A 25,729-nucleotide genomic window follows, 5' to 3' on the forward strand; every position below is an offset into this window, starting at 1 on the left:
CAGGGCAAGAATGATGGAGCATCTTCTCTGTGGAGCATTGCTTTTCAACCACGAGAAGGAAAAATAGAGGTGACACATTGTACCCAGCTCTCAAAACTCCTCCCCAGATTTAACATTATTCTAAAACTTTATTTGTCAAAGCTTTCTACATGCTTGAAGGGAGAACCAGAAATATTTGGTTTCTGACAATAGCAGTCACAGTAGCATAGGCTTTTACACTCTTGAGCTAGTCTTAATTCTTCAAACTTGTTTCCAGGTCACATTAACCAGGCACTCATTAACATAATTTTCCGAATGCTTACTATCTGGTTCAAGGCCATCCTCTCTGCTAAGAATATGGGGCTTGATAGCTGCACAGTCTTTAATAATACTTGCTTTATCACATGCGATCGAAAAACTTCACACATCTTTTCAAAGCAGTTGAGAACAGTAGGCCATAAACTTATAGTAAAGGAAGATTAAAAGCATCTGCTTTGTGTTTTTCTTTAAAATGAAACTGCCAAGTGAATGGACTAAAGTGTATGGCCATGAGATCTGAGTGGGAATCACACATACTGAATGTAGAGAGCAAAAAAAAAAAAAATGCCAAAAAGTCCATTTCTGGCAGATGTGTGTAATGAAACAAAAGCCAAGCTCTCCTTTGTGCCGGCCTCTACATTCTCACTTGAGCTGAGGCCCACACTGTACATCACTTGTACCCCTGGTGAATCAAATGGAGAGGGCAGGGGACCATGTCCTCATTGGAATCTTGAGGGACAAAAGCTGCTAGATGGCTAAACATTTTCTTCTGACTCCAGATAAGGCCCACACCACAGACCTGGGGGCACCCTGTCATGGTCACTGCCCTGGGCTGGGAAGCCCATTACAAGAAGAGAACAACCACATTTTCAGCCTGTGAAAATTCTGCTGTCCAGTGGAACCTTCTTCTAGGACAATCCTTACGTGTGATTTGGAGGCCATTTTCCCAAAAGGCTGGGACAAATTTTCAGCTAGCAGTATGGTGGATGTGAGGTTTGGGTAGTGCTATCTGTGATTAGAAGGTTATGGTTGTGTCAACGATGTAATGAGGTATGTTGAATCAATTTACAGTTTATTAACACGTACTTGATTATGTGGCCAGTTCCACCCATGAGAGATTGTGATGGAAGCTGTGTGGCACAGGAGTGGGGATTAAACGTGGTTTTTGGCCTTGATTTACTCAGTGGATAATGCTGCTCCTTTTGTTACCATCAGAGGCCTTGCTTCTAAATTCACAAATGGTCGCATAGCATCATGACTTGATGAGTTTGAACAACTGTCATTTCTAAGGATAGAACATTCATCTCTTTCTAACCACGTGGAAATAAACTGCCAATGTCTGCTCCGTGATTCTTAATGGTGATAGTAACCTTATTAATTACTATTCTGGGCCACTGTAACCCACCCTGTCTTTTGCCAAGTTGACTAAAGGTCACTTAATTTTTCTTCATTAAAACATGAAGTCCCAGAAAATTCTGAAATTGTTGCTAAATGAAAACCAGTTAAAAAGCTGAGGCCAAAAATTGTTGGCAGCCTTCATGCTAAATTATGCAGTCTACACATTGCAGGCAGCCTGTGGGTCCTGAGGCTGTCACAAATAACAGGGGAATGTGACTTTTCTCCCAACAGGAAGGACGTCTGTCCAGTGGTCTGGGCCCTGGGCCATGCCTGAACCTTACTGAGCCTCCCAAGGAAAGCTTTCTGTTTCACCCACAGATGGAACTGTTATGAGGGCGAGAATACATATCCAGTAACAGTTTTTCTAAGCATGAAACAGCCTAGCTCTTCACAAGTCTGTGAACTGTATTTCTATTCCTCAGGATTCTCAAAGGTGAAGGCTGTTCTTGGTGTCACTCCTCCCTCCCTTCTTCTAGTACTTCTGGGTACCCAGTGTGTTCATGTGGCCATGGCTTCCCAGCAGAGCCTCCCTGCAGTATCCACACTTTATCCCCTACCATCCCTTTGTTATCAGAGAATTGCACGGGTGGAATTTCTCCAATGCTAGTGGGAGTAGGGTTCTTACGATATCTTGAGGAAAAATAATTTTCTAAGACTTGCACGGGAGAATGAGATGTGGTAGAAAGGTTTATTTGTGTGAAATTATATCCTTTGGTTTGTAAAATCCCATTTCCCTTAAACCAGTCCTGGAAAAGGTGCAGCTGGGGACCTAGCAGAGCTACAAGCAAAGCCAGAGTCCATAGTTTCCTTTCCATGGGGAAGCTGGGTCTGACATAGCATCAGGCTAATCACAATCCATTGTGTGTGGGGCCCACATAGCTGTGGGCCATGTAGGTGAGTGCAGAAGCATGAGAGCACACACCCTGCAACAAGAGTCCCAAGAGAAAAAGAGGACTAAGCAAGCAAGAGCAATAAATTCCTTGGTTTAGGAGTTTAAATATCCAATCTTCCCATGCTTGTCGTGGCCACACCCATTCTGGCCAATGGCTTGTTCCCAGGTGTGATTGACAGACAAGCACCTTCCCACATCACTCAGTCCTTACTGGGCATGGGTCTATTGTCCAGTCCCTTCCCCCAGCGATCTGCGGGGAACAGACCTGGAGAATGTTAAACTGCAGCTTCCTGGCAAAGTTGTACAAACAGCTTGCCTATATTATCTGGCCTTCCTTTAGCTCCCTTCCTGTTATTAATAACCAGGTTATTACAATGGTATCACCTTCTTCCACTTCCAGGTGTCCAGGTCTGATCATAGAGCCTTGGACCTGCCCCACTGTGATGAGCTAGATCTTCATTGTACATTAGGCATCAATTCCAGCTGGTAACTCCAAGTGAGTAATGGTTTACCAAAAGGATACATTTCCTTTATAACAAAGTTATATAATACCTTAATTCAAAAGAATGACGAATAGTGGGAATTCTGGGACAAAGGATATGGAAACTTTTAGGCTTAGGGTGGGGTGAGGTTCAAGGACCCTTCCAATCAAACCACAAAAGTGGCCAATTTTCTCACCTAACTTTTAGGTTGACACAGCACATAGGTGAGGCTGGTTAAACAGAATGCTGCTGTTCTCAGGCACAGCTGTCCCTATCATGAGCATCCTTGCTCAGGGGGATGCTTAACTTATGAAGTGGTTTCATGTACCACACTATACACTGCCTGAGAGTAGCCATTTGGGTTCTAATACAGATTTTTCCTTGCACTGATACTGTGAAATTCAAATTTTACATCATTTAAGAAGAGAATTAGACAGTTCCTGAACCAAGGATTCCCAGGTGTCCACTGTAGTATTTAATTTTCAATATTTAAACTTTTTATTTTGAAGTTTTAACTTATAAAAACATGTGCCCATCTACCAACTACACTTTGGTTTGTATAATGCCTGGCCCAAGGAACCAGACTCAGGAATATCCAGCCTTAATATTTCATTATAGAGTTATAGAACTGTGTCTATTACACTTGGGGGATTCTATTGTCCCCCTTCTTTTTTGCTTTAAAGTGATTTGAGATGTATAGCTTAGTCTTGGGATCAATTTAATGTGAGGATCAAAATCAACATTTGACAATGTGAAGAAAAAAGAAAAGAAAATCAAAACCATCCAAATCTATGACTGTAAAATTTCAGGTTGCCAAGTTTTATATCCAGAATGACTTCAACAATGTAAAAAATTATATACATAGATTAAAAATTCCTAAATATTAGCAATGGTTGTCATTAGGATAGTGAGATTACAGAACAGATTTATGTTAAGGAGAAAAAAATAAAAGCTGTTTAAAAATAAAAAGCACTGATACTGGAGTTATGAGAGCTTTATTCCATCCTGGTTCCATTAAAAATCGATTTTAAATGTAAAGTAGGTTTATTTCAATGAGACTATTCTGAGAGTCATGTGAGACAATGGGTTTTGTTTAGCATTGCAAAAATATAAAGTGATTATAAAGGGCCTCTCGAATATCTCTAAAGGCACATAGCAGCAAAGCCAGAAGTGACTCCTATGCTTACCCACCTGCCCCTGGATCAGGCACATAGTAGGCAGTGGGTCTCAGAGCAAATCAGGAGACTAGTTGCTCAAACTAAACTATAAGGTCAGAGCAGGAAATGCAAGATAGGGCTGCATTTCTTGAGCTCACTCATTTTATTCTTACCCTTGGTCCCAGAGAATGGAACCAGACTGAGGTTGCAAAAATGAGTTCTCAGCAATGAGACTGGCAAAATACGGAAACAAGGCAACTAGTAGATCCAAACAGAACTTTTTTTTAAAATAATGGAATGTTGGGGACAGATTCCATAAATGTTTTCTAGCTTGAATCCTCTCTTAGGGACAGTTTCAATAGTTATGTTTTAGGACATGGACCTGCATTGAGTTTGGATGGTAATGAGCCATGCTGTGACAAATGCACCTTGGCAGTCCTCTTAGACAGAGGAATCCCAGTGGCAAGTACCAGCAGGAGAAGCAGGTGTACAAATGATCCAGGGATTAAGCAAAGCAAGGGATCCATCTGGCAGTTTTTCATCATCCAGAAAAAAAATTACTGATAAGAGGGTCAGGGAAGGAAAAACAAGAAGTAGCCACAATTAATAAAGCAGAATTGCCTAAAGGCCCTGTTTGAGAAGCAACACAGTTTTCCCTGGACATGGTAGAAAAGAAAAGCAGTTTCCTCATTGGTGCTTATGAAGCAGCAACATGGAACTCCCCAGAAGCTAAGAAGAGGAACCAGAGTAGAGTAAGGCTTCATGGGAAATCTAATCAGAACTAAGGCAAAATGGTCTCTCAATTCATCATGACATTCATATTTCTTTCTATGCCTCAGAAATGAAGGATTTACCACCAAGTAAGCAGAGATGGCAGTTGACAGTAAGGAGAAATTGGATGGGTGGTGGAATAGGGAAACAATGAATATCGGTTGGGACCTCAAGACTAACTGCAGCAAATGAGGGCTGTAGTTTGTTCCGCTGACCTCCCTCCTCTAAGTTCTGGACGAGCTGCTGCTCCCCAGATATGTATGGAGAAGTGGATTCGCATGGCACAGGGCAGGAATTGTAGCAGATATGGAGATAAACTGCTCAGATACTCCTTCAAGAAAGTACCACCAACTTCCCGGAGTAGGGTAACTGATAGCTTCCAACCCTTAACTGCTTTAGGATCTGCCTCAGGTTTGAGCTTAGGATATACAGTTTGTGGACGGGCACAAGGCCCTAGCCATTTCTGCCCGGAGCAGGTCTTCTCTAACAAGCAACCTTTGTTATACATCTCCCTGATGCATTGTCATAGACTTTTGAAAGGTTTGCATTGTGGTTTGACAATTCCCTTGCCCAATCCTGCCTCCTTTTTTCTTTCATAAGTTTTACTTCCCTATAAACCTTTACTCCTAACTCAATCTCAATGTCAGCTTCCCCAAAACTCAATAGACAAGAAAGACACGGGGCTCTCTACTTCATCCTGCCTCCATGCTCAAGTACCCAATAGACATTTGCCTGGAGTCCAGCAGCTCTTTCTCACATTCTGCATTCTTTTTGTGACTGGAAAGCCAAGTTTCTCTTTGTCCACATCCTGTATGGGTCCCTATACTGTAGCTATTTGAAAAGCTCAGTGCAAACTAAATGGAATCTGTTTGATAAGGCTGACCTCTGATTCTAATCAAACCTCCCTGAAATCTCAAGGTTGCCAATTTGGAAAAGATATCACATCTGATTGTTTTTCCAACCCTTAGTTCCATGGGTGATAAAAGGTCCCTAGTTATTCCCATAAAGCACTAAGGCTTCTGTCTACTCTTAGGCTTCAAGTCCACATCTCTGGAGATGTCATTTAATCCCTGGTAAAAATATGCGAAAGAGAAAAATGATAAATGAGTATAAATGAGTCCTTGACTTGCAGAAGAAAAATTTTTCAGCATAAATTGAGGGCAAAGAATAAGTAAGAAAACCAAGAATATGATCCCTGTGTAATGAATAAGAACTTTTTTTTTCTTAACAACTAGCTCTGAATCACATTTCCTTTGGTGTTAAAAGTTCCATTTCAAACCATGACAATAAACGGAAACTGACCTGAAGTTTCTTCTTCTAAGGTTTTCCTATGTCTCAGCCTCAACTTTTGCTTTTTCCTTTGTCCCATCCTTTTTGTCTCCTCCATTCTTCAGACTGTGAATTTCCTTCGGTAGGCTCTTCTCATTCAGGTCAGATTTTGTTGAATGCCCAAGAGATTGATGTAATTCCGGCCACTGTTGATGGATTGAATAAAGTCACTAATCGTTAAGTGAATATTATTCCTGACATAACGGAAGGGAGTTGAGAGGAAAGATATGGCAGGGAGCCTATGAGGAGGTAGTAGTTTTCTGACTCTTGAACTTAGCAGATTTTAGACAAAAGCCGCTATATGTAAGACATGAGTGTGATAGAATGCACTAATTGCTGTCATCAGGATTTTATATGCACTTGAAGGTTGCTGGCAGTCCTGGCATCTAAAATGATCAGGAATCTTCTTTTAAGAAGGAAAGGTAAGCACTGATTGTAACTATGCATAAAGGTCAGATCTCGTGTACTGCTACAGACCAGTGTCCGTATCTGCACTTGTATCTCTGCTGCCTATTTAACAAACTTCCAGCTCTTTCATTATCCTGTCCTACAGTCAGGGTGCCTGCCTCTTTACTTTCTGCCTGTCTGACTTGCTGAGTAAGGATCACATTTGTTGGTGTCTTATAACCATAACCATACTTTAAAACTCAATACTTTGTAATTTTATAAAATTATAAACTGTTGAGTTTTAAAATCATGTACCCTGAGCTTGTTATCTACCCACCATAGATTAACAACTTAAATATTGTTGGATTGTCCTACAAATCTAAGTAGATTTTCCATTTTTAAAAGCACACATAAAATGGGTTTAAAAAACTGATCATATATTAATCCATAAAGTCTCAATAATTTCTAAGAATGAGTGTAATATAGATTTCTCACTCTAATCACCAAACAAGTTAGAAATCAATGACAAAAGGAAAAAAATAAAAATTCACATGATATCATGAGAGAACTTAGAAAATAAGTATAACTAAGGGAAATGACAATACCACATATCAAAATTTTTGGAATATGGCTAACGCTGCACTTAGAGGGATATGTGTAGCTTTAATATTAATGCTTATATTTAATTTTTGAATACTGAAAAGCAATGTGCTAACATACAATTTAAGAAGTCAAGTAGGAATGACAGAATAAAACAAAAATTATAGAAGAGTTAATAAAGAGCACATATCAATGGAATAGAAAACAAAGAAAGCATAAAAAGATTAACAAAATACAAATCTCTGGTGAGACTGATAAAGAAAAATGAAAGAAAACAAACCATATTGAGATGAAAAAAGGTATACTTTACAGATTAAGCAGAAATCAAATGGATAATGAAAATTAATTTGATCCTTTTGAGTTTTGATTTTATGATCTTTTAGAGAAGATCTAGAGTGGTCTTTATTCAAGGGTGAATTGGTTCCCTTACTTTTCTGCAATCTCTACTGAATGTTCCATATAATCAATGAGATTTTTCCACAACGTCTAGGGGGAACTCAAATGATTATCACCCTTTATTATGCTCAATGAAATAAAGTGGTCAGAGAAAGACATATATCATACAATTTCACTTATCTACGAAATCTAAAGAATAAAATTAATGAACAAACAAAATTGAAACAGACTCATAGACACAGAGAGAGAACTGGTGGTTGCCAGAGAAAAGGGGTTGGGGGACTGAGTGAAAGAAGTGAAGAGATTAAGAAGTACAAATTGGTAGTTACAAAATAGTCACAGGAATGTAAGTAAGCATAGGGAATATAGTCAATAATACTGCAATAACTATGTATGGTATCAGTTGGGGTACTGGAAATACTGGCGGACTACTCTGTAAAGTGTATGATTGTCTAACCATTAAGCTGTCCACCTGAAACCAATACAAAATACAATTGAAAGAGAGAAAAAAAAGATTACCAGCCCAGAGGAAGTTCTGGAATTGTTAGTCTTACAGTTATCTCATACTTTTTATTTCCTTAGAAATTGTTTTCTGATGGCACTTCTTTCTAAGCAAGCAGAGATTAGAAGACTTTTAGAACTTTTTCTCTTAGTAGCTCCCTCTTCTTGAGCCTTCTGCCCCCAATTCTAGCTTCTTTACCTTCTTGAACTTGGTTCTCTGTCTCTTAAAAATAATATTGTTGAAATCTATTTAGGTATCCAATTCCTACACCACAATCCAGGAATAATATTCAGGCAAAAAGCCTATGTGAGACAGGGCACATCTCTTTTTTTTTTTTTCTCAGTGATCACGGTCCTGTTGTCCAATGTCTAGCATTAATTTGTTCTACGTTGTCCAGTTTTCTCATTGTTTACAATGAGAGGGTAATTCCAGACATTTTGCTCTCTTTTTGCTAGTGGAACTATACCATAGCTATTTTAAATTATTTTCTGCTGAGTCCAATATCTGAATTGCCTATGTGTCTGTTTCTATTGCCAGATATTTCTATTGATTATACGTAACATCTTCCAATTTTTCATATACCTAGTAATTTTGATTATATACCAATAATTGTGTGTCACACTGTCCAGACTAGATTTAGGTCTTTTTCCAAAATAAGTGTATTTTGTTCTAGAAGTTAGTTAAATTACTGGTGGATCATCTTTATTTTTGTGATGGCTTCATTTTAGAGTTTATAAAGGCCTATTTCAGTTTCCCTAGTTTTAGGGTCAATGTTTTAGTCAATGGACATAATGTTTATGTTTAAAGTGCAGTCATTATATTGTTTCAGTGGAAAGTCAAAGCCTCTCTAGCTAGACTCAAACTCGAAACCCTTGGTCTCTTGCAGGGGAACATCACTGAAATCTCTACTGAGCTCTGTCAGCCTTCTATTGTTTTTTTCTTTGTTGTCTTTCTCTGAGCATGTACAACTCAGGAATCAGTCAAGGATTTGAAGAGAGTTTATTTGTAGATTTGGGGGCTCCTCCCACTGTACACTACCCTATTTTAGACTTCTCTCTGTTTTCTGTTTCCTCAGGCCACTGAGAATGCAGAATATTGCTTGAGCTCTTTCCCCTTAACACCTCATAGACTTTGGATTACCTTCAGTAGAAAAGCCTTTATTAAATGTGAATCTCACCCAGTGTGGTCTCCTTCTATCAAATATCAAAGCCCTTTCAGTTTTTGATTACTTTTCATCACTTTCTAGTACTTTGTAACAGTTAAACACATCGTGCAGAATTTATAATTGTTATTGGCAGGAAGGTTAGTCTGATACAAGCTACTCCACTATTACTCAAACCTGTAACCAGTTCTTATGATTGACATACTTAGAAAATGAAATGCTTCCAATAGATTTTTAAATAAATTCAGTAGGTAAAATAACAATTTTATTGCAACAGATTTAATATAGAAGATTCTCCAGACATTCTTTCAAATTTGTATCTCTGTTGAAACTCCACTGTTGTCCTTCAAAACTTTTAATTTACTACCTATTGTGTGAAATATGCCCTGATTTTTAAAAAGCTATTCACCAGGCACTGATAAGTATTTAATAGATATTATTTTTTCCATCCCTCATGAGAAACTAAAAGGAAGGTAGTATCTCAGTTCTCATGTTATAGATGAAGGCAGCTTAGAAACTAAGAAATCTGGGATTTGAACCAAGTATTCTGTATATATTCTTGGACATTATGCTACTGCCTCTTGGCATAACTCTCCAGCCAAAAGTAATCTCCCTTTTCTTTAAATTCCCTTAGCACAGTAAATCCTTTTGGCCATTAATCATACTCTGTTTCATTACTGGAGTGTGTTTCTATTCCTCTACAGGCCTTGAAGTAAGAGGCCATATCTTATACATGACCTTCCATGAGAAATTGTAAAACAGACTTGGATTCAAATCCCTCTTTCTCACTTACTGGTTGACCTTATATGAAATTATATAACCTTTCTAATTTATTCCACTCGTACAGTGAAGATGATAGCACTACACATGCTTATTGTAAAAATTAAGTAGGATGATATACTATACTTATAGTAATTCCCAGTAAGTGGAGGCCATTATATGAAAAGTTTTTTGGGGGTGTTTGCTCATGTAACATCTTATTTAATCACCACAGCAACCATGAAGTCATTAGTATCTCCATTTTCCAGAAGAGAAAGCTGGTGCTTTACAGGGGCAGTAGACTTTTAATAACTGTTTCTGAGTGAATGACTCTCAGCGTGGCCTTTAAATGGCTCTCCAGACACAGATTCTTGCACTAATAAGGAACCCTCGCCCACCGCCCACCGTTCCCCCTTACATGGGGGCAAGGTGAAAGGTTGGATAGCAGCTCTCAAATCAATCCTTGAAAGGGAAAGCAGTTGACCCTTTGCCAGTATTCTCTGGCCTAATTGACTACCGCGCAGTGAAACCTTTATTTTGAAACAGGACTCCACAGCCACCACTGGCTAAAGACAAAAATAATGTCCTTAACTGTTTGTTTTGCTTGGGATAAAGTGTCCTGAACTCATAACAAATGTCCTCTTGTTAGCAAATGGAAAAGCATAATTAAGCCAGCTTTTTCCACCACTTTTAACGAGCTCTGGGTTTCCTCTCCACCTCACTCTCTGTTTTTTAATGAGATACCAATTTCCTCCTGCCCAGTACTTGCAGGCAGATACTTTAGGCAATAAAACAGATAGCTTTGATTGTTGTCTTGGTGTGAAGTTTTGGTGTTAATTTATTCATCTGCGACCTGTACCACCCTCTTCTTGTGCTAAATGGCCTGTTAATCTTTAAAAATTAACAAGGTGCCTCAGGCCAAAATATGAAAGAGAAAAGGGAAAAAGAAATGAAAGAGAAGGAGATTGAGGAAGGAAAGGTTTCTACTTAGGGTAGCATGGAGACTGTTATTTTCATCCTGCTGCCTCCAACTGTGGCATCTTCTGGAAACACAGGCCCACAAGGAAGACTTTTTCTTGGTTTCCCACAACCCCCTCTATTAAGATCCAAGTGTAACCCAGTCTGCCCAGACTGGGAAGCAGATTGGGGCCTCACTGAGCAGTGGGACCAGGAGCAGCAGGCAGCTCCTGGAAGATGGAGAGGTGGAGAAGGGCAGAGAGAGGGCCTTTCTAAAGGCTGTAGGAGCTGCCCCGCCCTGCCTCCTGCCTAGCATCTGGAGAAAGGCATCCTTGGCAGATCTGGGCTGCAAACTGCTTATTTATGAATAGTTGTTGTTTTCTTAAATAGTTTTAATAGCTCTTTAAGAGTTTCAGAAATCCTGCAGCTGAGAACAAATATTAGGTTTGCACTTGAAAAAAAAAATGCTGTTAGTGCTTAGCTGAAAATGTTCATAGAGTTGGCTAATTTATATTCACTTTCTCTTGTATAGAGTTCTAATATTTTCAGTTCTGTATCATTTAAGCTTCATTTGAGTAAATTTACTAAACATTCCATAAAAAAATGCTGTACCTTGTTCTATGTGTTTGGCCCTCCTTATGAAGGACCCCACTCCTATGCTGGCAGTTGGAAACCCAGTGACCCTATGAAGCCAGGTCAACTGTTTCTAACACAAACTGCACTGGCTTCTGCCTTTATATGCGACTGCACTTCTCTTTCTTCCCCTCTGCAAACACAGCTTCAATCATCGTAATTACGCTTCACTTAAAAAACAACAACAAATTATTAAGATAAAATTCACATACCATAAAATTACCCATATAAAGTATACAAGTTGATGGTCTTAGCATATTCAGAAAGTTGTGCAAACATCACCAAGATGTAAGTTTTGAACACTGTCTTCGCCGTAAAAAGAAACCTCGAACCATTATCAGTCACCCCTCATCACCCTCCAAACCCCACACCCAGTACAAACCCTAGGCAGCTACTAATCTGTCTGGATTTGCCTATTCTGGACATTGCATATAAACTGAGTCGCATTATATGTGTTCTTTGTCACAGGCCTCTTTTAATTAACATGAGGCTTTCAAGGTACTTAAATCAGTACTTCATTTCTTTTTTCTGTAAGGTTGGTAGTGATGCACTCTTCTTTCATTCCTGATTTTAGTAATTTGTTTCTTTTTTTTTCTTGGTCAGTTTAGCTAAGAATTTGTCAATTTTGTTGAGCTTTTTAAAAAGTCACTTTTTAGTTTTGTTAGTTTATTTATTGATTTTATGTTATGTACTAGAGACCCGGTGCACAAATTCGTGCCTAGGTGGGGTCCCTCTGGGTGCCCTGCAGGGATTGGGCTGAAGCCCACAGTCCAACATCGCCAGCATCTTCTACCTGCCGCTCCCACTCATCCGAGCCCCACTGTGCTGAATCAGTCCTGATAGGGAGAGGCTCCACTTGCCATCCATGAGCCCTGCATCTGGCACCCTCCCAAGGGGAGTGGCCTGTGGGATCAGGCTAAAACCGGCTCTCTGACATCCCCCAAGGGGTCCCAGATTTCGAGAGGGCGCAGGCCAGGCTGAAGGATCCCATCAGTGCATGATCGGGCGGGGAGGGACCACAGGAGGGCTCCAGGGCATGTCCATCTCTCTCAGTCCCAATCAGCCGGACCCCAGCAGTAAGCTAACCTACTGGTCGGAGCATCTGCCCCCTGGTGGTCAGTGCATGTTATAGCACCTGGTTGACCAGTTGACTCTCTGCCCGCTGGTGGTCAGTGCACGTGATAGTGAGCAGTTGAGCAGCCTTAGCATATCATTAGCATATTACACTTTGATTGGTTGGTTGGTTGTTCTGCCATTTGGTCTATTTGCATATTACCCTTTTATTATATACTAGAGGCCCATTGCAGGAAGATTCCTGCAAGAATAGGGCTTCGCTCCCGTCTCTGCCATTCCTACCCCGCCCTTCTCTGCCGCTTCTCTCCCGCCCATCTCTGCTACCTCAGCTCCGTTGCTTGGCTTCCTTCTACAGTGTCTTCAGTCTTTGCTCCCAGCTGCTGTATGCAAATTAATTGCCATCTTTGTTGGTGGTAATTTGCATATCGCTGATTAGCCAATGGTGGGCGTAGCGAAGGTATGGTCAATTTGCATCTTTGTCTGTTATTAGATAGGATTCTTTGCTTTTATTATTCATATTCTTTAAAACACACACTCACACCTAGCCACTTCCAATGCTTATAAGACCAAGAGGTTGTTCTGATCCCAACTTCCTCTTTAATCTGTCTCTTCACTAATGTCATGGACAAAAAGTCGCCCAGGCTGATGTCACTTGGAGAAACATGCGTCACACTGGCAATATGTCCCATTACTATCAATCTCTCTCAACAACCATACAGCCCATCTGCACTAAAGGAAAAAAATAAAGAAGTAAGGGAGAATTGGAGAAGACAGAATCTGCATTTGAGAGGTCTGTCAGGGCTACCTACATCATTAGAGGTTTGGCTTTGTTTTGTTTTTTGTGGCTTTTGCTCCATGACTTCCAGTATTGCTTCCTGTCTTGTTCCTTAGCTGTATAATTAGAACCTCTTATTTGATGAACTGACTCAACTATTGTTTAATACTAGGGATGCCAAATACTTGGCATGCATGTTATCTCTTTCCCTTGCTGATGGAAGATATTAATAATCCTAACATTTTACCTAAACTCATATGTAGTCATACAGTTCTCCTCAACATAGGAGGACTCCACCTAACCACCTCCAGCATCTATGACCCAACAACTGCAATCCTGACCATTTATGCAATATGAATATATATATATTCCATGTTCAAAAGCTGTTAAATCGCATTGTTTACCCCTATCTTCAGAAAAACATCAATGGTAGATTGAATACAAATGTACAGTATCTTTACACAATGCGTTAGTACCTGGCAATGAGAATGAACACTCTATAACTACATTGGACAATATAAATGATGTTTACTAACATAACACTGAACCAAAGAAACCAAACACAAAAGAATACATACTGTGAATTCCATTTATACATAGTTTAAAACCAGGCAAAACTAATCTATGCTATCAGGAATCAGGATAATGGTTTCCCTTGGGAGAAAGTTGGAAAGAATGGTGAGGGTGGTTTCCGGAGAATGAGTAATGTTCTGTTTCTTGATATGATGCTCAGTGTCACCCAGAGCGCCGAGTTTGTGAAAAATTGTCATCCCGTAGACTTATAAGTATTTCTCTGTATGTGTATTATATTTCAATAGTATGTTTTTAACAGTTTGGTTTACTCATCTCCCTAAGTGGACTATGAACTCCTCCAGTTTTCAGGACGTATTTTTATTTCATTGAATCACCCTTGGATTTGGGTCAGTGAGGGAAATGTAACAGAAACATGTTTGCTTGCTTATTTGCTATTTCTATCTTACATTTCAATATTCTGGTCCCTGGTGAAATCCCACTTGTTGGAGTCTGACTAGTACCTGATTCTGTAATTAGCCTCTATCCACAAGGACCAGTATTCCTGGAAAGCTTTTTAACTTATTCCAACCCAGGCTAGTAACTCCATGGTATCTCTACTCACGTTCTGGTTTCTGTTTTGGATACCTTGACTCCCTCCCTTTGCTGCCAGGCCTTGATAAGCTGTGAGGTTAGATCTATTCCCTGGTAACCTAGATTCAACAAATAGACTTGGAATACATAAAAGAAGGAAATTTATTGGCACAGTAGCTTGTGGTGTATCTAGAAATTGTTTGAGTCACATGCTATTCAGCCCTAAGACAGGAAACTTTTTAAGGACTCTCAAATGCTACAGATATTGTCATTCATGTGAGTTGCGGGACCACTCTCAGTATCTTTTGAATTGGGGCTTCAATGTCTGTGAATGCTGTGTGTTCCCTTGGAGGTTGATATAATTATACCTAAGTTTGGACCAAGCTCAGGGAGGTCAGTTGGCTCAGGGAATATAGACTCAATTATGCAGTGATGATGAACAACCCTAAAATCACACTGACTTATAAAAAGCATTTATTTCTTGCTCAAACTATATTCACTGTAGACCACTTACAACCCTATGGCTCTGCTCCACATCATCTTCTTTCCAGGACCCTGGTTGAATGAATACTTTTCAGGGACATTCCTACTTTTGTGCTACAGACAAAAGAGTATACTATGTTATGGTTCATAAAAATAATAATTCACACTTCATATTCTTCTACTCATAATTTAATCTCTGGCATTTTCAGCCTAAACAATTAGGGTGAAGACAAAGACTAGATATTGGTTCTATAGAAACCATCTTTGCTGCAACCTTCCCTTGACCTTTGCAGACCCATCCGTCCCCCACCCCCACATAATGTGTAAAGATGGAGCCAGGTGTCCTCTTCAAAGCATGTGGTTGATGGGAATGAAATTTGGAGCCTGGAATGTGTTTACTGATGTACCTGGATCCATTTATCGAACTATCCTCATCTAGACAAGTATGTGTTCTGAAGAAGAAGAATAAATGAAGACAGGCTCTTGCCAAGACCATCCTAGACTCCACTCTGCTCTCAGCTTAGTGAATAAGTGATACAGTTACTACTTTCTGAAAATGTCTAAAGGTTTCCTGTGGAAACAGAAACTGGTGAGGGACGGATGAACAGGCAGATTGCATAAGATTTTTAGGGCAGTAAAGCTACTCTGTATGATAATATAATGGAAGATTCATGTTATTATAACATTTATCAAAACCTACAGAATATGCAGCGGAGTAAACCCTAATGTAAAGTATGGGCTTTGGGTGATAATGATGTGTCAATGTAGGTTTACTGATTGCAACAAATGTCCCACTCTGGTGTGTATGTGTGTGTGTGTGTGTGTGTGTGTGTGTGTGTGAGAGAGAGAGAGAGAGTGTGTGTGTGTGTGTGTGTGTGTGTGTGTGTGTAGGGGGGAGCACATTTATAATGGGGGAGGCTATGCATGTGTGAAGGGAGGAGGTACATGGGAAATCTCTGTACCTCCTGTTCAATATTGCTGTGAATCTAAAACTACTCTAAAAAATACAGTCTATTTTTTAAAAAGATATAGAAATATTTTGCTAATTCTTGAAAAGCTTGAACAAAAGACCACAGAATGTCCAGAAACATGAGTCAGAAGGTGGCTTTTACAAACAGGACAGGAGTTCCCTGGCCTGTCATAACAGATCTGGTCAAAATCACGTCCTCCAGAAAGGGCCCATAAAAAGTAGAACACTGGACAGATAAGCATAATTCAATACACAGAACTTCTAGTGGGTCTGAGTAGATGAACTGAGCTACTGTTGTCCTAACTAAACAAATCGAACTCTACCCCACCGCTGCAGAAAGAGCCAAGTGTCTAGGCTGAAGGGTGCTGAGTGAATCAGTTAGGTTTTGTTTCCCCTTTCATTCCAAGCACAGGAAAGGTCTGTCACTGCTGGTCACTATTTGTGGAAGAGAAAGAGGTTGGGGTTGAAGAAGGAAGAAGGAGGCAATGCAGCACAAAGCCCGTCCTTAAATTCCTCTGAAAGGGGTGTGGTGAATAAAGAGATGAGGAGGAAGGGGAAAAATTACAAAAACAAATGTGTGCCCAACACCCATCTGGAAGCCAGATACTCAGTGTGTGGGCAGAAAACTCTCTTCTGTTCCAGGTGCTGTCTCTGGGGGCTCTGTGGCTCAGTCTGCCCCTCCCTTTCACCAAACCACAAGCCATTCCCATTCCTCTGCAATTCCTTCAAGGCGCATAGCTTAATGTCTGACAAAATAGTTCTATGAAAACCAAATAATACCATTATTTCCCCCACCTATAGTCTTATGAAGATTATAGATCATACAATCATGGGTTGTTAGAATGTGAAGGTACTTGAGAGAGAAGCAGTAATAAAATAAAAAGAGACAATGGACAGATGTGAATTTCAATTCTGACTCCCACTCATGAACTAAATTAAAAAATTATTTAATTTCTCCAAAACTTAGTATGATGAAAACAATACTACCCTCATCCTTAACCATTCTTTATGTATTCATCCATCTACCCATTCATTTAACAAATATTTGCATAATGTTTACTCTATACCAGATGTCATGCTGAGAGATAAGCATAAGGTAGGGAACATGGAAATATGACTTCATGAAGGTTACAGTCTCTTGCTGGGGAGAACAGACATCAAGAATCACACAAATCAATAAATATATGTGGCATGAAATAAAAAGAACCTCTGGGAGTAGTTACATTTGGGCCGAGAGATGAAGGATGAGTAGGAATTAGTGGAACGAAGAGGAGAGTAGCAATGGGGTTGGGCAGAGGGACAATCTGTTTTTGATGGTGCTGAGGAATGACTGAGTTTTCAGGAACAACAACAAAACAGTATGAAGAACATGAACAAAATGAAAATAGTGCCACCAGGTATGACTAAAAAGGAGAAAGGGGCTAGATCATGTGTCCACTTGTGGACCATTTCATGGAGTTTGTGTTTCATCTGAAGTGTAATTGAGAAGTCAGGGAAGGGTTGTAAGCAGAGCAGTTACTATTAAATAGATAATGTGTGTAAAACACCACTATCACGGGTATTTAATGAAGTTTTTTGTGTGAAAAAAACACAAAAAGTATGTTTTGGGGGGAAAAACACTTTGCCTAGTCTCTTCATCTTTAAGATAAATCATCATAAAACCTATCACATGATTCCAGGGAGAATAAGAATATGATAATGCTGAGTCCTGGCCAAAACTTTTGTTTACTTGGATTTATTTTAGATAAGAAATCTCCTTGGATTTAAATAATTGATACTGTTTAAGAAAAGATCTATTTAACTTCGAATGCAGGAATATTCTCTTTTAAGTGGGCCAGGGACCAGGGCATTAGATCCCTGGAGAAATATAATCTTTGCATAGCACATTACCTATAAACAATTTACCAAATAAAACACAAGATACCCAACTAAACTGGAACTTCAGATAAACAACAAACTTTTAGTGTAAGTATGTCCCAAATATTTCACAGAACATACCTATACTAAAAAAAATATTTGCTGTTTACCTGAAATTTAAATTTATCTGGGCATCCTGTAATTGTATTTGCTAAATCTAGCAACCCTTTTGTTTATAGAGGAAATTGGTCACATAGTCATATTGTTTGTTTTTCAACTTTTAGAATTGCTTTATATATGAAACAGCAAACACTTAATGTTTATAGATCAGAATGCAGATTTTAGTAACTTTTCAATGTAAAATAAAAGGCACATGGGGCTGAGTGAAATGAGTGAAGTGATTTTAAGAAATGAAAAGGCATAGCTGACAGAAGATGGGTGATGAGGGGAGTTGAGGAGAAGTAGAGAATAGTAAGCATACTAATGTCTTTAAAATAGAGGAGAGTGGAGATATGGTAAAAGCTGATGTGTATTACATGATCCGTTTAGTTTTGGGCTACTCCCCCAGAAAAAATTCTGAGAGATTGTATTATCATAGTGAATTTAAATACCTTATCACTTCTGAGTAACCTTTTGGTTCATCACCTATTTTTTCCCCCAAATACTTTAAAGTCTGGTCTGTATCACCTTAAGAAATGAGAAGCATCCCCAACTTTATTAACTACTATATAAAGTAGTGCACTAAAATTCATCTTTATCCAATGTAATAAGGACCAGTAGTTAATCTGTTTGTCAAAAACACCAGTGAGAAATCATAAAAATGATACACACACATCTTGTGCATTTTGTTATAACTTACAGCCAATCTTCTGATGCAGGGCCAAGGCATTCCCCTTGAGTATGAACCCCTGAGTATTCACTCTGTGTCACCAAAAAGTGGCATCCCTCATTTCCATTTATAGTTTCTATGAAATGTAGTGAGAATTAAAGGACACTTTAAAGTCATCTGGGGGCAGATGCCCTCTGTGTTTTTACAAAAATGCCCTCCATCTTCCATATTCTCTTGCCCACAGCAACTTTTTTATAACTTAATTTTATTGAATCTCTGCAAAGTATTCAATATAACCTCTTGAGGGTTTAAAAAACACACACACCTTTTTGCATTCATATTCCATTAACTTCAACACTCATCACATTATATAATTAAACTTGAGGCCTGGTGCACAGATTCATGCACCGGTGGGGTCCCTCAGCCTAACCTGCGGAGATTGGGCTGAAACCAGCTTTCTGACATACCCTGAGGGGTCCCAGATTGTGAGAGGGCAATTCTTGGGTCACGCACCCCAGAATTGGGCTCCCTCTTCTCTGGTTCCAGGTGCATCACCCAAGAACCACACCTGCCAAGTCACCGCAGCTCAGCAGCTCCTGAGTTGAGTTCTGTCCCCTGGTGGTCATTGCGTATCATAGCTACCGGTTAGACAGTCGGAGGGTCAGATGGTCGCTTAGGCTATTATATATATTTACATAGATAACCAATAAGACTAGGATATACTGGGTCAGCTTTCATAATAGCATAGAAAATCTACTTTTTTTAAAAAAAATTGAATTTGGTGAAACTCACATACTTCTTCCCAAAGGCAGTATTAATAAAATAGTCAAAGTATTTAGGCAATTAAGTCTTCCTAGAGGCTATCCTATTGGGAGGTAGGAAAGTAGATTAAACAACTTCTAAAGGCCAATTTCACCCAAAATTTGCATCATTATATATGTATACTGATGTCATTACTCAGTTTCTTAAAATGTGAGATTTTTATTTTCCTAAAATGTGGTGCCTCCATGGCAGGGTTTTATACTTCTCTTGCAGCTTGGTTATTTCTTCTTGTCTTTATCCTAGGCAAATGAGTGGCAGGTTATACTGGGACTAAGTTCTCAAGTGACTTATTAAATTCTCAATTCCTGTAAGAATTCTATTTTGATGAATGTGTTATCTTACTTTCCAATCTATATCCAGCCAGAATGCTCACATAGAGACAGAACCACATTAACGAACATGTTTTTATTTGGTTTTCATCACAGAATTACAGTGATCCCTGCCTCAGTGATCCCTGCCTTATCCGAACTCCTCCTTTCTCAATCCAGAAGGGTCCATGTCTTCAAGCAGGAAAGTCCTTTCTGCTTCTAGTATTACATTTGGCTTCACAGGCCAGGTTATGATCCCAATTTTGCTTATCCATAAACATAAAACTTCCCATAAATTTCTGGAACTGAAGTGTAAAATGGGGCTGTTTTCCTTAGGACTAATTTTCAGGAAAGCCAGATTTTTGCAAGTAAATGGTGTGTGTGTGTTTTTTTTTAAAGCTTCTTATATGTATTTTCTGTTTTGAATGCTCCTTTAAACCAAGAAAAGAGATTCATTGTTGAAATGATGGATTTTGCTTTTTGTTAAAAAAGACAGAGCGCTCAGGGTGGGGTCTGGCCATTTCCTGCCCAAAAACACAACTGTAAAGATCAGTCATGTTAAAGGCCCAAACAACCTGACAAGATCGCTTTACCAGCAACAGCAAATAAAGGTGATTCCCAACAGGGGGCTTAGGGAAAGGTGGCTGGGTTTAATTCGCCCTTAATGAACAGGCAGTTTCTCCTTCTGGTGACATTGCCTCAGTACAAGAGCCTTCAGAGCAGGCCAGGACATGCCTCAGGAGAGCACGTTTCCTTGGCTAAAATAAATGGATCTTGGTATAGACTTAAAGGGCTCCAAGTCTGTTGAAACCCTACCCTTCCTTACAAATCCAGATTAAAAGCTACCTCCTTCCTGGATTGAACAAGTCTGAATCGACTTTCCTTTTCTGAAATCCCATTGTATTGTCTTCTATTTTAAGTAGCTTAGATTATACTTTTTTTTTAAACCAATCTGATCTCCCCATTAGATAACAAGCAATTTGAGGAAAGGATCCTGTCTTATTTGTTAATTGTATCTCCAAGGAACTGTGCTAGGAACAAGGTGTACAGAATAAGACAAAGATGCATTCATTCTTGAGATTGCAGTCCAATGGAGGAGAAACATCTGTAAATAAATGTTTGTGATATAATTTGCTAATGGCTATGTTAAAAGTGATTACAAGACAATACAGAAACAATGAGGAGAAAGACTCTGATTTTGTTTGCAGATTTAGTAGAACATTCAAAACATAGTATCACACACACACACTACCGCAGCTAAGCAAACTGTATGAAGTTTTAAGACCCACATATATATATACATGTAAATTTGGAATCTGTAGCTAACACTATTTAAGTTGTCACAGAGCCATCTAGTATCCTTTCCTGAAAAGTCCTCCCACCTCCCACCTCAGGCCATATATATAACTCTCTGACCCTATACCCTAGCCACAGGTGACTGGCCCAGGAAAAGGATTTGCTGCAAGGTGGGACAATCCAACACTGAGTATTGAAAATTGTGGTGCATTGGATCTATCTCACCAACCGACACTTCTCATCTTACGCTACTCTGGGTACAACCAAAGCAAACACAGTTTCTTTAAACTTGTACTGAGTAAAAAATCACATCCTGGGAATCAACTTTGTTAAACAAATCAATATCAAAAAATGTATTGGGAAAATCCCTTATTGAAGACTTTTTGTATGTTAATAGCTATCTATACAGTCAAAAAAAGGATAACAAGATGTAGTCCCTCCCATCTTAGACAGGCATGTAGGGAAAAATTACAATACATGGGTAGCTACTAAAATAGGTACATGAAGCAGGTGACAAAAGCAGAGAGGTCTAGCTCTGCTTAGATTGTAACCCTTTGGCTTTATGCTGCTTTGAGAATCATTGACCTCCTGGACACAATTTCAAACCAGGAAATTGTTTTGAACAACATTTTGGTGTTTGCCCCCCTAATCAAGCTGTAGCAAAAGAAATCTGCTTAATATGAATTCAGGTTAGATTCCACAGTCAACTTTGTTATAACCTTTCTTTGTGGGGTTGTTTTTTTCACTTTTCCTTCCGGATTACTGAGCAGAAGCTGAATAACTGTCTGTCCTTTCAGTCTGGAAACTATGCCCTTGTGGGTTGCCAAACCTCAGGGACAGATCTCCAAGAGGAAAACTCTTGCAGGGGGTGGCACCCCCCACTGAGGGGTCCCCACTTGGGAAACGCAGGGATGACAGGAAGCCTTTTCTGGCCTCTATTCCTGCATTTGTCCTGTTTTATGGGAACATGAGCCTCAGTGAGGCAGCTGGGGTATTTGTGTTAGCAGCTAACAGGGGCAAAAGCTGGCACTGAAAGGAACTACTTCCAGAGAAGAGATCCTGTTTCCACCATTACCACTTTCCTAGGACTTATTCAGCACCCAGGCTCTAGGAAGATTTATGAGCTGCTTAAAACATTCATGTTTGCTCACTGCTGATGACTGGAAATTCAAGGGTGAGAACTGGGTTGTTAGTAGTCAGGGAGCGCTCTGTTCCAGGCCCCAGAGCCCTGGACACCTCCTTGGATTTATCTCTCTGTGCCTGCCTTCAAAGCTTCCGTGGGGCACATGCCACAGATTTCCTCCTGCACTATACCTGAATTTGCCAAAATTCAGTAAGTGTGCAACAGATTGGGAGAGCTAGAAAGTAACCACAAACCTGTAAAAGAACTTGTATTTGGGGAGTAGTTTATGGTTTACAAGGTACATTCATATACATTATCACCAAGTTTATTTATTCATTCATGCGATCTAATCATGGATTCATATATCATATATTTATTAGACATCCATTCTGTGCCAGGAACTGAGTTTTTGCCCCTGTACCTTACAAATAGAGAATATTATTTAATTTCTGTGAACCTGTGTTTAATTCCATAAAGCCTATTTATTAACTTTTTTGAGTAGTATGTGTGGGAAATATAAAAATCAATCAGTTGGGATAAGATGATAAAGATATGATCTAGTGAGGAACAAAGATGCGTACACAAACAAAGCAAGGAAACAACGTGGTGTGGGGAGAGGGAATGGGACCAAGTAAGGAACCCCAGCTGCGAGGTTCCAAACTGGAACCTGATGTTGAGGTGTCCGGGGGTATTAGCACCAATCCCATCCACATCTACCAGAAAGGGGCTACATCCAAGAGCCTCTTTTAATGTGAAGTGTGTTGGAATAGAATAGTGGCTTTAAAAACTGGATTCCATGGAACCCTTAGGTATTTTGTTTTGGTGCTGCTATACACTAGAGCAGCTTTGCCTTTCTCCTTTACTCACAATGAATTTCAGCAGTAAATTTTAATCTCAGTGAAGGGTCCTATGGTTGAGAGAGAATGAGGGGGGGGGAGGAGGAGGAGGAGGAGGAGGAGGAGGAGGAGGAGGAGGAGGAGAAGGAGGAGGAGGAGGAGGAAACATTAGACTAGCTGGTCTCCCAACATCTTGTTGAATCAAACTAACCTGAAGTGGTGATGCACGTTCTGTCCTGAAGGGTGGATTTATCAGACAGACAGCTGAAGAAATGCTATTCTAGGCCAAAGAAATAATATGTGTAACATGAAGCAGAAGACAGTGTATGATTAGTGAGAAAGAGCACTAATTGTACCCCTGATAGATATAATTAGAGGGGTGAATAGTTAGAAATGGGACTAGAGAGGTGGATATGGTCCTGTTTTTCTTACTGATGAGTTTGAACTTTAAGGCAAGGGGATATCATTTAATAATTTTAGGCATGGGAGAGAACTGACCAAATTAGTCTGAAATTTTGTGTGTGTGTGTGTTCGTGTGCTGTGGGGAAAAGAGGAAGAAGGAGGAAAGAAGAGATGGAAGTGTAAGTGAGCATGTGTTTTCTCCATTTTCCACAGATTTATTTGTGAATACATTTGCAAATTTCTTTGTATGTGTTAGCATATTGTTTCCATGTGTTTATATGGGTGTGTTTGTTTATGAGGGAGTGAGCTGTGTAAAAAATGTGTGGTTTTCTGTGTGCATGTTGTTCAACAGAGTAATGAGTATATGTGCATGTAGGTAGTGTGCCAGTGTACTGGGTGTATCTGTGGGATATTGTGAATTTTGAAAGCATGTTTACAAACATATATAGGATTCTATCATTATATTAAACGTCAACATGTAGTAATTGTCTTAATAAGAATTTACAAATCAACAACTATTTAAAAGTAATAGATATTAAGCCCATACAAAAATACATGCATAATCTTTAATTCCGTCTTTCAAAATTGTAAATTTTGCAGACAGAAATTGTAGCAGTTAGAGAATGTGGCAAAAGAAGATGGTTTTTCAGAGCTTCTTGATTCTTTGGATGGGGTTTGGATAAGGTGGACTATAAGAAGTAATGACTGTTTTCCTCCACAGTAGCAGTGATTCCCACCCATCTCTTTGCTCACCTTTATACTTTTAATTATACTGCAGAGTTATGATAATCAAAACAGCATAGTATTGGCAGAAAAACAGACACACTGACCAATGGGACAGAATTGAGAGCCCAGAAATAAAACTACATGCATATGGGCATATAATTTTTTACAAAGGAGCCAAAAACACACAATGGAGAGAGAAAAAAAGCCTCTTCAATAAATGGTGCTGGAAAATTTGGAAAGCCATATGCAAAAGAATGAAACTAGATTTCAGTTTGTTCCCATGTACAAAAATTAATTCAAATGGATCTTAAATATAAGATCTAGAACAATAAATTATATAGAAGAAAACATAGGTTCTAAACTTACTGACCTTGGTGATAGAGGACATTTTATGACTTTAACCCCAAAGGTAAGAGAAGTAAAGGTAAAAATAAATGAATGGGATTATATAAAACTAAAAAGCTTCTGCACAGCAAAAGAACCAAACACAAAACAAAAAGGCAACCAAGTGAATGTGAGAAGATATTTGCAAACAACAGCTCTAACAAAGGTTTAATATCCAAAATATATATAAAAAAAAAACTCATACAGCTCAACAATAAACAAACAAACAATCCAATTAAAAAATGGGCAGCGCAAGCAAGTCTTGCCCCATAAGGGTGTCTCCAGCACAGAAGTTCTCCCACCATAGACACAGCTGATTCTCACAGCCAATTGGCTTGGAGGTCAATTCCTCCCAGTGATACCAACAACAATCAAGGCTTAACTACAACAAGACTGTGCACACAGCCCTCAAAGGGGTGCACCAAGAGTGTCCACTTCAGGTAATTGGGGAGGCTGAGCCACTGGGCCCTATAGGACACCTAGAACAGAAAGCCACTCTATCAACACAGGGAAGCATAAAAAATGTGGAGACAAAGAAACAGGTCACAAATGACAGAAATGGAGGAAAGCAAACTACTGGATATAGAGTTCAAAACCACACTTTTAAGGTTTTTCAAGAATTTTCTAGAAACCGCCGATAAATTTAGTGAGACCCTCGATAAATCTAGTGAGACCCTCGAGGATATGAAAAAGGACCAACTAGAAATTAAGCATACACTGACTGAAATAAAGAATAATATACAGAGATCCAACAACAGACTAGAGCAGGGGTCCTCAAACTTTTTAAACAGGGGGCCAGTTCACTGTCCCTCAGACCGTTGGAGGGCCGGACTATAGTTTAAAAAAAAAACTATGAACAAATTCCTATGCACACTGCACATATCTTACTTTGAAGTAAAAAAACAAAACAGGAACAAATACAATATTTGTATTTGCATGTGGCCCGCGGGCCGTAGTTTGAGGACCCCTGGACTAGAGGATCGCAAGAATCAAGTCAAAGATTTGAAATACGAAGAAGCAAAAAACACCCAACCAGAAAATCAAAAAGAAAAAAGAATCCAAAAATATAAAGATAGTGTAAGGAGCCTCAGGGACAACTTCAAGCGTACCAACATCCGAATTATAGGGGTGCCAGAAGAAGAGAGAGAGCAAGATATTGAAAACCTATTTGAAGAAATAATGACAGAAAACTTCCCCTACCTGGTGAAAGAAATAGACTTACAGTGCAGCAGTGCAGAGAACCCCAAACAAAGGATCCAAAGAGACCACACCAAGACACATCATAATTAAAATGCCA

The sequence above is a fragment of the Myotis lucifugus genome, unplaced genomic scaffold (genome assembly GCF_000147115.1).
Source record: "Myotis lucifugus unplaced genomic scaffold, Myoluc2.0 scaffold_203, whole genome shotgun sequence".
Taxonomy (NCBI): Eukaryota; Metazoa; Chordata; class Mammalia; order Chiroptera; family Vespertilionidae; genus Myotis; species Myotis lucifugus.